We start from the raw sequence: 12317 nt of genomic DNA on the forward strand, positions 1-12317 counted from the left end.
CCTTCGTGCCATCCTGTCGGCTGGCACTGCGGCGTAGCCGTCTTACTGTGGCATTGTCGAAAGACAGCTGTCGCCTTCGTGCCATCCTGTGGGCTGGCACTGCGGCGTAGCCGTCTTACTGTGGCGTTGTCGAAAGACAGCTGTCGCCTTCGTGCCATCCTGTCGGCTGGCACTGCGGCGTAGCCGTCTTACTGTGGCGTTGTCGAAAGACAGCTGTCGCCTTCGTCCCATCCTGTCGGCGGCACTGCGGCGTAGCCGTCTTACTGTGGCGTTGTCGAAAGACAGCTGTCGCCTTCGTGCCATCCTGTCGGCTGGCACTGCGGCGTAGCCGTCTTACTGTGGCGTTGTCGAAAGACAGCTGTCGCCTTCGTGCCATCCTGTCGGCTGGCACTGCAGCGTAGCCGTCTTACTGTGGCGTTGTCGAAAGACAGCTGTCACCTTCGTGCCATCCTGTCGGCTGGCACTGCGGCGTAGCCGTCTTGCTGTGGCATTGTCGAAAGACAGCTGTCACCTTCGTGCCATCCTGTCGGCTGGCACTGCGGCGTAGCCGTCTTGCTGTGGCGTTGTCGAAAGACAGCTGTCTTCTTCGTGCCATCCTGTCGGCTAGCACTGCGGCGTAGCCGTCTTACTGTGGCGTTGTCGAAAGACAGCTGTCGCCTTCGTGCCATCCTGTCGGCTGGCACTGCGGCGTAGCCGTCTTACTGTAGCGTTGTCGAAAGACAGCTGTCGCCTTCGTGCCATCCTGTCGGCTGGCACTGCGGCGTAGCCGTCTTGCTGTGGCGTTGTCGAAAGACAGCTGTCGCCTTCGTGCCATCCTGTCGGCTGGCACTGCGGCGTAGCCGTCTTACTGTGGCGTTGTCGAAAGACAGCTGTCGCCTTCGTGCCATCCTGTCGGCTGGCCCTGCGGCGTAGCCGTCTTGCTGTGGCGTTGTCGAAAGACAGCTGTCGCCTTCGTGCCATCCTGTCGGCTGGCACTGCGGCGTAGCCGTCTTGCTGTGGCGTTGTCGAAAGACAGCTGTCGCCTTCGTGCCATCCTGTCGGCTGGCACTGCGGCGTAGCCGTCTTGCTGTGGCGTTGTCGAAAGACAGCTGTCGCCTTCGTGCCATCCTGTCGGCTGGCACTGCAGCGTAGCCGTCTTTGCTGTGGCGTTGTCAAAAGACAGCTGTCGCCATCGTGCCATCCTGTCGGCTGGCACTGCGGCGTAGCTGTCTTTGCTGTGGCGTTGTCGAAAGACAGCTGTCGCCTTCGTGCAATCCTGTCGGCTGGCACTGCGGCGTAGCCGTCTTGCTGTGGCGTTGTCGAAAGACAGCTGTCGCCTTCGTGCCATCCTGTCGGCTGGCACTGCGGCGTAGCCGTCTTACTTTGGCGGTGTCGAAAGACAGCTGTCGCCTTCGTGCCATCCTGTCGGCTGGCACTGCGGCGTAGCCGTCTTACTTTGGCGGTGTCGAAAGACAGCTGTCGCCTTCGTGCCATCCTGTCGGCTGGCACTGCGGCGTAGCCGTCTTACTGTGGCGTTGTCGAAAGACAGCTGGCGCCTTCGGGCCATCCTGTCGGCTGGCACTGCGGCGTAGCCGTCTTACTGTGGCGTTGTCGAAAGACAGCTGTCGCCTTCGTGCCATCCTGTCGGCTGGCACTGCGGCGTAGCCGTCTTACTGTGGCGTTGTCGAAAGACAGCTGCCGCCTTCGTGCCATCCTGTCGGCTGGCACTGCGGCGTAGCCGTCTTACTGTGGCGTTGTCGAAAGACAGCTGTCGCCTTCGTGCCATCCTGTCGGCTGGCACTGCGGCGTAGCCGTCTTACTGTGGCGTTGTCGAAAGACAGCTGTCGCCTTCGTGCCATCCTGTCGGCTGGCACTGCGGCGTAGCCGTCTTACTGTGGCGTTGTCGAAAGACAGCTGTCGCCTTCCTGCCATCCTGTCGGCTGGCATTGCGGCGTAGCCGTCTTACTGTGGCGTTGTCGAAAGACAGCTGTCGCCTTCGTGCCATCCTTTCGGCTGGCCCTGCGGCGTAGCCGTCTTGCTGTGGCGTTGTCGAAAGACAGCTGTCGCCTTCGTGCCATCCTGTCGGCTGGCACTGCGGCGTAGCCGTCTTGCTGTGGCGTTGTCGAAAGACAGCTGTCGCCTTCGTGCCATCCTGTCGGCTGGCACTGCGGCGTAGCCGTCTTGCTGTGGCGTTGTCGAAAGACAGCTGTCGCATTCGTGCCATCCTGTCGGCTGGCACTGCGGCGTAGCCGTCTTGCTGTGGCGTTGTCGAAAGACAGCTGTCGCCTTCGTGCCATCCTGTCGGCTGGCACTGCGGCGTAGCCGTCTTGCTGTGGCGTTGTCGAAAGACAGCTGTCGCCATCGTGCCATCCTGTCGGCTGGCACTGCGGCGTAGCTGTCTTGCTGTGGCGTTGTCGAAAGACAGCTGTCGCCTTCGTGCAATCCTGTCGGCTGGCACTGCGGCGTAGCTGTCTTGCTGTGGCGTTGTCGAAAGACAGCTGTCGCCTTCGTGCCATCCTGTCGGCTGGCACTGCGGCGTAGCTGTCTTGCTTTGGCGTTGTCGAAAGACAGCTGTCGCCTTCGTGCCATCCTGTCGGCTGGCACTGCGGCGTAGCTGTCTTGCTGTGGCGTTGTCGAAAGACAGCTGTCGCCATCGTGCCATCCTGTCGGCTGGCACTGCGGCGTAGCTGTCTTGCTGTGGCGTTGTCGAAAGACAGCTGTCGCCTTCGTGCCATCCTGTCGGCTGGCACTGCGGCGTAGCTGTCTTACTTTGGCGGTGTCGAAAGACAGCTGTCGCCTTCGTGCCATCCTGTCGGCTGGCACTGCGGCGTAGCTATCTTACTTTGGCGGTGTCTAAAGACAGCTGTCGCCTTCGTGCCATCCTGTCGGCTGGCACTGCTGCGTAGCTGTCTTACTGTGGCGTTGTCGAAAGACAGCTGTCGCCTTCATGCCATCCTGTCGGCTGGCACTGCGGCGTAGCCGTCTTACTGTGGCGTTGTCGAAAGACAGCTGTCGCCTTCGTGCCATCCTGTCGGCTGGCCCTGCGGCGTAGCTGTCTTGCTGTGGCGTTGTCGAAAGACAGCTGTCGCCTTCGTGCCACCCTGTCGGCTGGCACTGCGGCGTAGCTGTCTTACTGTGGCGTTGTCGAAAGACAGCTGTCGCCTTCGTGCCATCCTGTCGGCTGGCACTGCTGCGTAGCTGTCTTACTGTGGCGTTGTCGAAAGACAGCTGTCGCCTTCGTGCCATCGTGTCGGCTGGCACTGCGGCGTAGCCGTCTTACTGTGGCGTTGTCGAAAGACAGCTGTCGCCTTCGTGCCATCCTGTCGGCTGGCCCTGCGGCGTAGCTGTCTTGCTGTGGCGTTGTCGAAAGACAGCTGTCGCCTTCGTGCCATCCTGTCGGCTGGCACTGCAGCGTAGCTGTCTTACTTTGGCGGTGTCGAAAGACAGCTGTCGCCTTCGTGCCATCCTGTCGGCTGGCACTGCGGCGTAGCTGTCTTACTGTGGCGTTGTCGAAAGACAGCTGTCGCCTTCGTGCCATCCTGTCGGCTGGCACTGCGGCGTAGCCGTCTTACTATGGCGTTGTCGAAAGACAGCTGTCGCCTTCGTGCCATCCTGTCGGCTGGCACTGCGGCGTAGCCGTCTTACTGTGGCATTGTCGAAAGACAGCTGTCGCCTTCGTGCCATCCTGTGGGCTGGCACTGCGGCGTAGCCGTCTTACTGTGGCGTTGTCGAAAGACAGCTGTCGCCTTCGTGCCATCCTGTCGGCTGGCACTGCGGCGTAGCCGTCTTAATGTGGCGTTGTCGAAAGACAGCTGTCGCCTTCGTGCGATCCTGTCGGCTGGCACTGCAGCGTAGCCGTCTTACTGTGGCGTTGTCGAAAGACAGCTGTCACCTTCGTGCCATCCTGTCGGCTGGCACTGCGGCGTAGCCGTCTTGCTGTGGCATTGTCGAAAGACAGCTGTCACCTTCGTGCCATCCTGTCGGCTGGCACTGCGGCGTAGCCGTCTTGCTGTGGCGTTGTCGAAAGACAGCTGTCGCCTTCGTGCCATCCTGTCGGCTAGCACTGCGGCGTAGCCGTCTTACTGTGGCGTTGTCGAAAGACAGCTGTCGCCTTCGTGCCATCCTGTCGGCTGGCACTGCGGCGTAGCCGTCTTACTGTAGCGTTGTCGAAAGACAGCTGTCGCCTTCGTGCCATCCTGTCGGCTGGCACTGCGGCGTAGCCGTCTTGCTGTGGCGTTGTCGAAAGACAGCTGTCGCCTTCGTGCCATCCTGTCGGCTGGCACTGCAGCGTAGCCGTCTTTGCTGTGGCGTTGTCAAAAGACAGCTGTCGCCATCGTGCCATCCTGTCGGCTGGCACTGCGGCGTAGCTGTCTTTGCTGTGGCGTTGTCGAAAGACAGCTGTCGCCTTCGTGCAATCCTGTCGGCTGGCACTGCGGCGTAGCTGTCTTGCTGTGGCGTTGTCGAAAGACAGCTGTCGCCTTCGTGCCATCCTGTCGGCTGGCACTGCGGCGTAGCCGTCTTACTTTGGCGGTGTCGAAAGACAGCTGTCGCCTTCGTGCCATCCTGTCGGCTGGCACTGCGGCGTAGCCGTCTTACTTTGGCGGTGTCGAAAGACAGCTGTCGCCTTCGTGCCATCCTGTCGGCTGGCACTGCGGCGTAGCCGTCTTACTTTGGCGGTGTCGAAAGACAGCTGTCGCCTTCGTGCCATCCTGTCGGCTGGCACTGCGGCGTAGCCGTCTTACTGTGGCGTTGTCGAAAGACAGCTGTCGCCTTCGGGCCATCCTGTCGGCTGGCACTGCGGCGTAGCCGTCTTACTGTGGCGTTGTCGAAAGACAGCTGTCGCCTTCGTGCCATCCTGTCGGCTGGCACTGCGGCGTAGCCGTCTTACTGTGGCGTTGTCGAAAGACAGCTGCCGCCTTCGTGCCATCCTGTCGGCTGGCACTGCGGCGTAGCCGTCTTACTGTGGCGTTGTCGAAAGACAGCTGTCGCCTTCGTGCCATCCTGTCGGCTGGCACTGCGGCGTAGCCGTCTTACTGTGGCGTTGTCGAAAGACAGCTGTCGCCTTCGTGCCATCCTGTCGGCTGGCACTGCGGCGTAGCCGTCTTACTGTGGCGTTGTCGAAAGACAGCTGTCGCCTTCGTGCCATCCTGTCGGCTGGCACTGCGGCGTAGCCGTCTTACTGTGGCGTTGTCGAAAGACAGCTGTCGCCTTCCTGCCATCCTGTCGGCTGGCACTGCGGCGTAGCCGTCTTACTGTGGCGTTGTCGAAAGACAGCTGTCGCCTTCGTGCCATCCTTTCGGCTGGCCCTGCGGCGTAGCCGTCTTGCTGTGGCGTTGTCGAAAGACAGCTGTCGCCTTCGTGCCATCCTGTCGGCTGGCACTGCGGCGTAGCCGTCTTGCTGTGGCGTTGTCGAAAGACAGCTGTCGCCTTCGTGCCATCCTGTCGGCTGGCACTGCGGCGTAGCCGTCTTGCTGTGGCGTTGTCGAAAGACAGCTGTCGCATTCGTGCCATCCTGTCGGCTGGCACTGCGGCGTAGCCGTCTTGCTGTGGCGTTGTCGAAAGACAGCTGTCGCCTTCGTGCCATCCTGTCGGCTGGCACTGCGGCGTAGCCGTCTTGCTGTGGCGTTGTCGAAAGACAGCTGTCGGCATCGTGCCATCCTGTCGGCTGGCACTGCGGCGTAGCTGTCTTGCTGTGGCGTTGTCGAAAGACAGCTGTCGCCTTCGTGCAATCCTGTCGGCTGGCACTGCGGCGTAGCTGTCTTGCTGTGGCGTTGTCGAAAGACAGCTGTCGCCTTCGTGCCATCCTGTCGGCTGGCACTGCGGCGTAGCTGTCTTACTTTGGCGGTGTCGAAAGACAGCTGTCGCCTTCGTGCCATCCTGTCGGCTGGCACTGCGGCGTAGCTGTCTTGCTGTGGCGTTGTCGAAAGACAGCTGTCGCCATCGTGCCATCCTGTCGGCTGGCACTGCGGCGTAGCTGTCTTGCTGTGGCGTTGTCGAAAGACAGCTGTCGCGTTCGTGCCATCCTGTCGGCTGGCACTGCGGCGTAGCTGTCTTACTTTGGCGGTGTCGAAAGACAGCTGTCGCCTTCGTGCCATCCTGTCGGCTGGCACTGCGGCGTAGCTGTCTTACTTTGGCGGTGTCGAAAGACAGCTGTCGCCTTCGTGCCATCCTGTCGGCTGGCACTGCTGCGTAGCTGTCTTACTGTGGCGTTGTCGAAAGACAGCTGTCGCCTTCGTGCCATCCTGTCGGCTGGCACTGCGGCGTAGCTGTCTTACTGTGGCGTTGTCGAAAGACAGCTGTCGCCTTCGTGCCATCCTGTCGGCTGGCACTGCGATGTAGCTGTCTTACTGTGGCGTTGTCGAAAGACAGCTGTCGCCTTCGTGCCATCCTGTCGGCTGGCACTGCGGCGTAGCTGTCTTACTTTGGCGGTGTCGAAAGACAGCTGTCGCCTTCGTGCCATCCTGTCGGCTGGCACTGCGGCGTAGCCGTCTTACTGTGGCGTTGTCGAAAGACAGCTGTCGCCTTCGTGCCATCCTGTCGGCTGGCACTGCGGCGTAGCCGTCTTACTGTGGCGTTGTCGAAAGACAGCTGTCGCCTTCGTGCCATCCTGTCGGCTGGCACTGCGGCGTAGCTGTCTTACTGTGGCGTTGTCGAAAGACAGCTGTCGCCTTCGTGCCATCCTGTCGGCTGGCACTGCGGCGTAGCTGTCTTACTGTGGCGTTGTCGAAAGACAGCTGTCGCCTTCGTGCCATCCTGTCGGCTGGCACTGCTGCGTAGCTGTCTTACTGTGGCGTTGTCGAAAGACAGCTGTCGCCTTCGTGCCATCCTGTCGGCTGGCACTGCGGCGTAGCCGTCTTACTGTGGCGTTGTCGAAAGACAGCTGTCGCCTTCGTGCCATCCTGTCGGCTGGCCCTGCGGCGTAGCTGTCTTGCTGTGGCGTTGTCGAAAGACAGCTGTCGCCTTCGTGCCATCCTGTCGGCTGGCACTGCGGCGTAGCCGTCTTGCTGTGGCGTTGTCGAAAGACAGCTGTCGCCTTCGTGCCATCCTGTCGGCTGGCCCTGCGGCGTAGCCGTCTTGCTGTGGCGTTGTCGAAAGACAGCTGTCGCCTTCGTGCGATCCTGTCGGCTGGCACTGCAGCGTAGCCGTCTTACTGTGGCGTTGTCGAAAGACAGCTGTCACCTTCGTGCCATCCTGTCGGCTGGCACTGCGGCGTAGCCGTCTTGCTGTGGCATTGTCGAAAGACAGCTGTCGCCTTCGTGCCATCCTGTCGGCTGGCACTGCGGCGTAGCCGTCTTGCTGTGGCGTTGTCGAAAGACAGCTGTCGCCTTCGTGCCATCCTGTCGGCTGGCACTGCGGCGTAGCTGTCTTACTTTGGCGGTGTCGAAAGACAGCTGTCGCCTTCGTGCCATCCTGTCGGCTGGCACTGCGGCGTAGCTGTCTTACTTTGGCGGTGTCGAAAGACAGCTGTCGCCTTCGTGCCATCCTGTCGGCTGGCACTGCGGCGTAGCTGTCTTACTGTGGCGTTGTCGAAAGACAGCTGTCGCCTTCGTGCCATCCTGTCGGCTGGCACTGCGGCGTAGCCGTCTTACTATGGCGTTGTCGAAAGACAGCTGTCGCCTTCGTGCCATCCTGTCGGCTGGCACTGCGGCGTAGCCGTCTTACTGTGGCATTGTCGAAAGACAGCTGTCGCCTTCGTGCCATCCTGTGGGCTGGCACTGCGGCGTAGCCGTCTTACTGTGGCGTTGTCGAAAGACAGCTGTCGCCTTCGTGCCATCCTGTCGGCTGGCACTGCGGCGTAGCCGTCTTACTGTGGCGTTGTCGAAAGACAGCTGTCGCCTTCGTGCGATCCTGTCGGCTGGCACTGCAGCGTAGCCGTCTTACTGTGGCGTTGTCGAAAGACAGCTGTCACCTTCGTGCCATCCTGTCGGCTGGCACTGCGGCGTAGCCGTCTTGCTGTGGCATTGTCGAAAGACAGCTGTCACCTTCGTGCCATCCTGTCGGCTGGCACTGCGGCGTAGCCGTCTTGCTGTGGCGTTGTCGAAAGACAGCTGTCGCCTTCGTGCCATCCTGTCGGCTAGCACTGCGGCGTAGCCGTCTTACTGTGGCGTTGTCGAAAGACAGCTGTCGCCTTCGTGCCATCCTGTCGGCTGGCACTGCGGCGTAGCCGTCTTACTGTAGCGTTGTCGAAAGACAGCTGTCGCCTTCGTGCCATCCTGTCGGCTGGCACTGCGGCGTAGCCGTCTTGCTGTGGCGTTGTCGAAAGACAGCTGTCGCCTTCGTGCCATCCTGTCGGCTGGCACTGCAGCGTAGCCGTCTTTGCTGTGGCGTTGTCAAAAGACAGCTGTCGCCATCGTGCCATCCTGTCGGCTGGCACTGCGGCGTAGCTGTCTTTGCTGTGGCGTTGTCGAAAGACAGCTGTCGCCTTCGTGCAATCCTGTCGGCTGGCACTGCGGCGTAGCTGTCTTGCTGTGGCGTTGTCGAAAGACAGCTGTCGCCTTCGTGCCATCCTGTCGGCTGGCACTGCGGCGTAGCCGTCTTACTTTGGCGGTGTCGAAAGACAGCTGTCGCCTTCGTGCCATCCTGTCGGCTGGCACTGCGGCGTAGCCGTCTTACTTTGGCGGTGTCGAAAGACAGCTGTCGCCTTCGTGCCATCCTGTCGGCTGGCACTGCGGCGTAGCCGTCTTACTTTGGCGGTGTCGAAAGACAGCTGTCGCCTTCGTGCCATCCTGTCGGCTGGCACTGCGGCGTAGCCGTCTTACTGTGGCGTTGTCGAAAGACAGCTGTCGCCTTCGGGCCATCCTGTCGGCTGGCACTGCGGCGTAGCCGTCTTACTGTGGCGTTGTCGAAAGACAGCTGTCGCCTTCGTGCCATCCTGTCGGCTGGCACTGCGGCGTAGCCGTCTTACTGTGGCGTTGTCGAAAGACAGCTGCCGCCTTCGTGCCATCCTGTCGGCTGGCACTGCGGCGTAGCCGTCTTACTGTGGCGTTGTCGAAAGACAGCTGTCGCCTTCGTGCCATCCTGTCGGCTGGCACTGCGGCGTAGCCGTCTTACTGTGGCGTTGTCGAAAGACAGCTGTCGCCATCGTGCCATCCTGTCGGCTGGCACTGCGGCGTAGCTGTCTTGCTGTGGCGTTGTCGAAAGACAGCTGTCGCGTTCGTGCCATCCTGTCGGCTGGCACTGCGGCGTAGCTGTCTTACTTTGGCGGTGTCGAAAGACAGCTGTCGCCTTCGTGCCATCCTGTCGGCTGGCACTGCGGCGTAGCTGTCTTACTTTGGCGGTGTCGAAAGACAGCTGTCGCCTTCGTGCCATCCTGTCGGCTGGCACTGCTGCGTAGCTGTCTTACTGTGGCGTTGTCGAAAGACAGCTGTCGCCTTCGTGCCATCCTGTCGGCTGGCACTGCGGCGTAGCTGTCTTACTGTGGCGTTGTCGAAAGACAGCTGTCGCCTTCGTGCCATCCTGTCGGCTGGCACTGCGATGTAGCTGTCTTACTGTGGCGTTGTCGAAAGACAGCTGTCGCCTTCGTGCCATCCTGTCGGCTGGCACTGCGGCGTAGCTGTCTTACTTTGGCGGTGTCGAAAGACAGCTGTCGCCTTCGTGCCATCCTGTCGGCTGGCACTGCGGCGTAGCCGTCTTACTGTGGCGTTGTCGAAAGACAGCTGTCGCCTTCGTGCCATCCTGTCGGCTGGCACTGCGGCGTAGCCGTCTTACTGTGGCGTTGTCGAAAGACAGCTGTCGCCTTCGTGCCATCCTGTCGGCTGGCACTGCGGCGTAGCTGTCTTACTGTGGCGTTGTCGAAAGACAGCTGTCGCCTTCGTGCCATCCTGTCGGCTGGCACTGCGGCGTAGCTGTCTCACTGTGGCGTTGTCGAAAGACAGCTGTCGCCTTCGTGCCATCCTGTCGGCTGGCACTGCGGCGTAGCTGTCTTACCGTGGCGTTGTCGAAAGACAGCTGTCGTCTTCGTGCCATCCTGTCGGCTGGCACTGCGGCGTAGCTGTCTTTGCTGTGGCGTTGTCGAAAGACAGCTGTCGCCTTCGTGCAATCCTGTCGGCTGGCACTGCGGCGTAGCTGTCTTGCTGTGGCGTTGTCGAAAGACAGCTGTCGCCTTCGTGCCATCCTGTCGGCTGGCACTGCGGCGTAGCCGTCTTACTTTGGCGGTGTCGAAAGACAGCTGTCGCCTTCGTGCCATCCTGTCGGCTGGCACTGCGGCGTAGCCGTCTTACTTTGGCGGTGTCGAAAGACAGCTGTCGCCTTCGTGCCATCCTGTCGGCTGGCACTGCGGCGTAGCCGTCTTACTTTGGCGGTGTCGAAAGACAGCTGTCGCCTTCGTGCCATCCTGTCGGCTGGCACTGCGGTGTAGCCGTCTTACTGTGGCGTTGTCGAAAGACAGCTGTCGCCTTCGGGCCATCCTGTCGGCTGGCACTGCGGCGTAGCCGTCTTACTGTGGCGTTGTCGAAAGACAGCTGTCGCCTTCGTGCCATCCTGTCGGCTGGCACTGCGGCGTAGCCGTCTTACTGTGGCGTTGTCGAAAGACAGCTGCCGCCTTCGTGCCATCCTGTCGGCTGGCACTGCGGCGTAGCCGTCTTACTGTGGCGTTGTCGAAAGACAGCTGTCGCCTTCGTGCCATCCTGTCGGCTGGCACTGCGGCGTAGCCGTCTTACTGTGGCGTTGTCGAAAGACAGCTGTCGCCATCGTGCCATCCTGTCGGCTGGCACTGCGGCGTAGCTGTCTTGCTGTGGCGTTGTCGAAAGACAGCTGTCGCGTTCGTGCCATCCTGTCGGCTGGCACTGCGGCGTAGCTGTCTTACTTTGGCGGTGTCGAAAGACAGCTGTCGCCTTCGTGCCATCCTGTCGGCTGGCACTGCGGCGTAGCTGTCTTACTTTGGCGGTGTCGAAAGACAGCTGTCGCCTTCGTGCCATCCTGTCGGCTGGCACTGCTGCGTAGCTGTCTTACTGTGGCGTTGTCGAAAGACAGCTGTCGCCTTCGTGCCATCCTGTCGGCTGGCACTGCGGCGTAGCTGTCTTACTGTGGCGTTGTCGAAAGACAGCTGTCGCCTTCGTGCCATCCTGTCGGCTGGCACTGCGATGTAGCTGTCTTACTGTGGCGTTGTCGAAAGACAGCTGTCGCCTTCGTGCCATCCTGTCGGCTGGCACTGCGGCGTAGCTGTCTTACTTTGGCGGTGTCGAAAGACAGCTGTCGCCTTCGTGCCATCCTGTCGGCTGGCACTGCGGCGTAGCCGTCTTACTGTGGCGTTGTCGAAAGACAGCTGTCGCCTTCGTGCCATCCTGTCGGCTGGCACTGCGGCGTAGCCGTCTTACTGTGGCGTTGTCGAAAGACAGCTGTCGCCTTCGTGCCATCCTGTCGGCTGGCACTGCGGCGTAGCTGTCTTACTGTGGCGTTGTCGAAAGACAGCTGTCGCCTTCGTGCCATCCTGTCGGCTGGCACTGCGGCGTAGCTGTCTCACTGTGGCGTTGTCGAAAGACAGCTGTCGCCTTCGTGCCATCCTGTCGGCTGGCACTGCGGCGTAGCTGTCTTACCGTGGCGTTGTCGAAAGACAGCTGTCGTCTTCGTGCCATCCTGTCGGCTGGCACTGCGGCGTAGCTGTCTTACCGTGGCATTGTCGAAAGACAGCTGTCGTCTTCGTGCCATCCTGTCGGCTGGCACTGCGGCGTAGCTGTCTTACTGTGGCGTTGTCGAAAGACAGCTGTCGCCTTCGGGCCATCCTGTCGGCTGGCACTGCGGCGTAGCTGTCTTACTGTGTCGTTGTCGAAAGACAGCTGTCGACTTCGTGCCATCCTGTCGGCTGGCACTGCGGCGTAGCTGTCTTACTGTGGCGTTGTCGAAAGACAGCTGTCGCCTTCGTGCCATCCTGTCGGCTGGCACTGCGATGTAGCTGTCTTACTGTGGCGTTGTCGAAAGACAGCTGTCGCCTTCGTGCCATCCTGTCGGCTGGCACTGCGGCGTAGCTGTCTTACTTTGGCGGTGTCGAAAGACAGCTGTCGCCTTCGTGCCATCCTGTCGGCTGGCACTGCGGCGTAGCCGTCTTACTGTGGCGTTGTCGAAAGACAGCTGTCGCCTTCGTGCCATCCTGTCGGCTGGCACTGCGGCGTAGCCGTCTTACTGTGGCGTTGTCGAAAGACAGCTGTCGTCTTCGTGCCATCCTGTCGGCTGGCACTGCGGCGTAGCTGTCTTACCGTGGCATTGTCGAAAGACAGCTGTCGTCTTCGTGCCATCCTGTCGGCTGGCACTGCGGCGTAGCTGTCTTACTGTGGCGTTGTCGAAAGACAGCTGTCGCCTTCGGGCCATCCTGTCGGCTGGCACTGCGGCGTAGCTGTCTTACT

Source organism: Haemaphysalis longicornis, unplaced genomic scaffold (assembly GCF_048455015.1).
Source record: "Haemaphysalis longicornis isolate Haplotype H1 unplaced genomic scaffold, Haemaphysalis longicornis Haplotype H1 scaffold_8, whole genome shotgun sequence".
NCBI lineage: Eukaryota > Metazoa > Arthropoda > Arachnida > Ixodida > Ixodidae > Haemaphysalis > Haemaphysalis longicornis.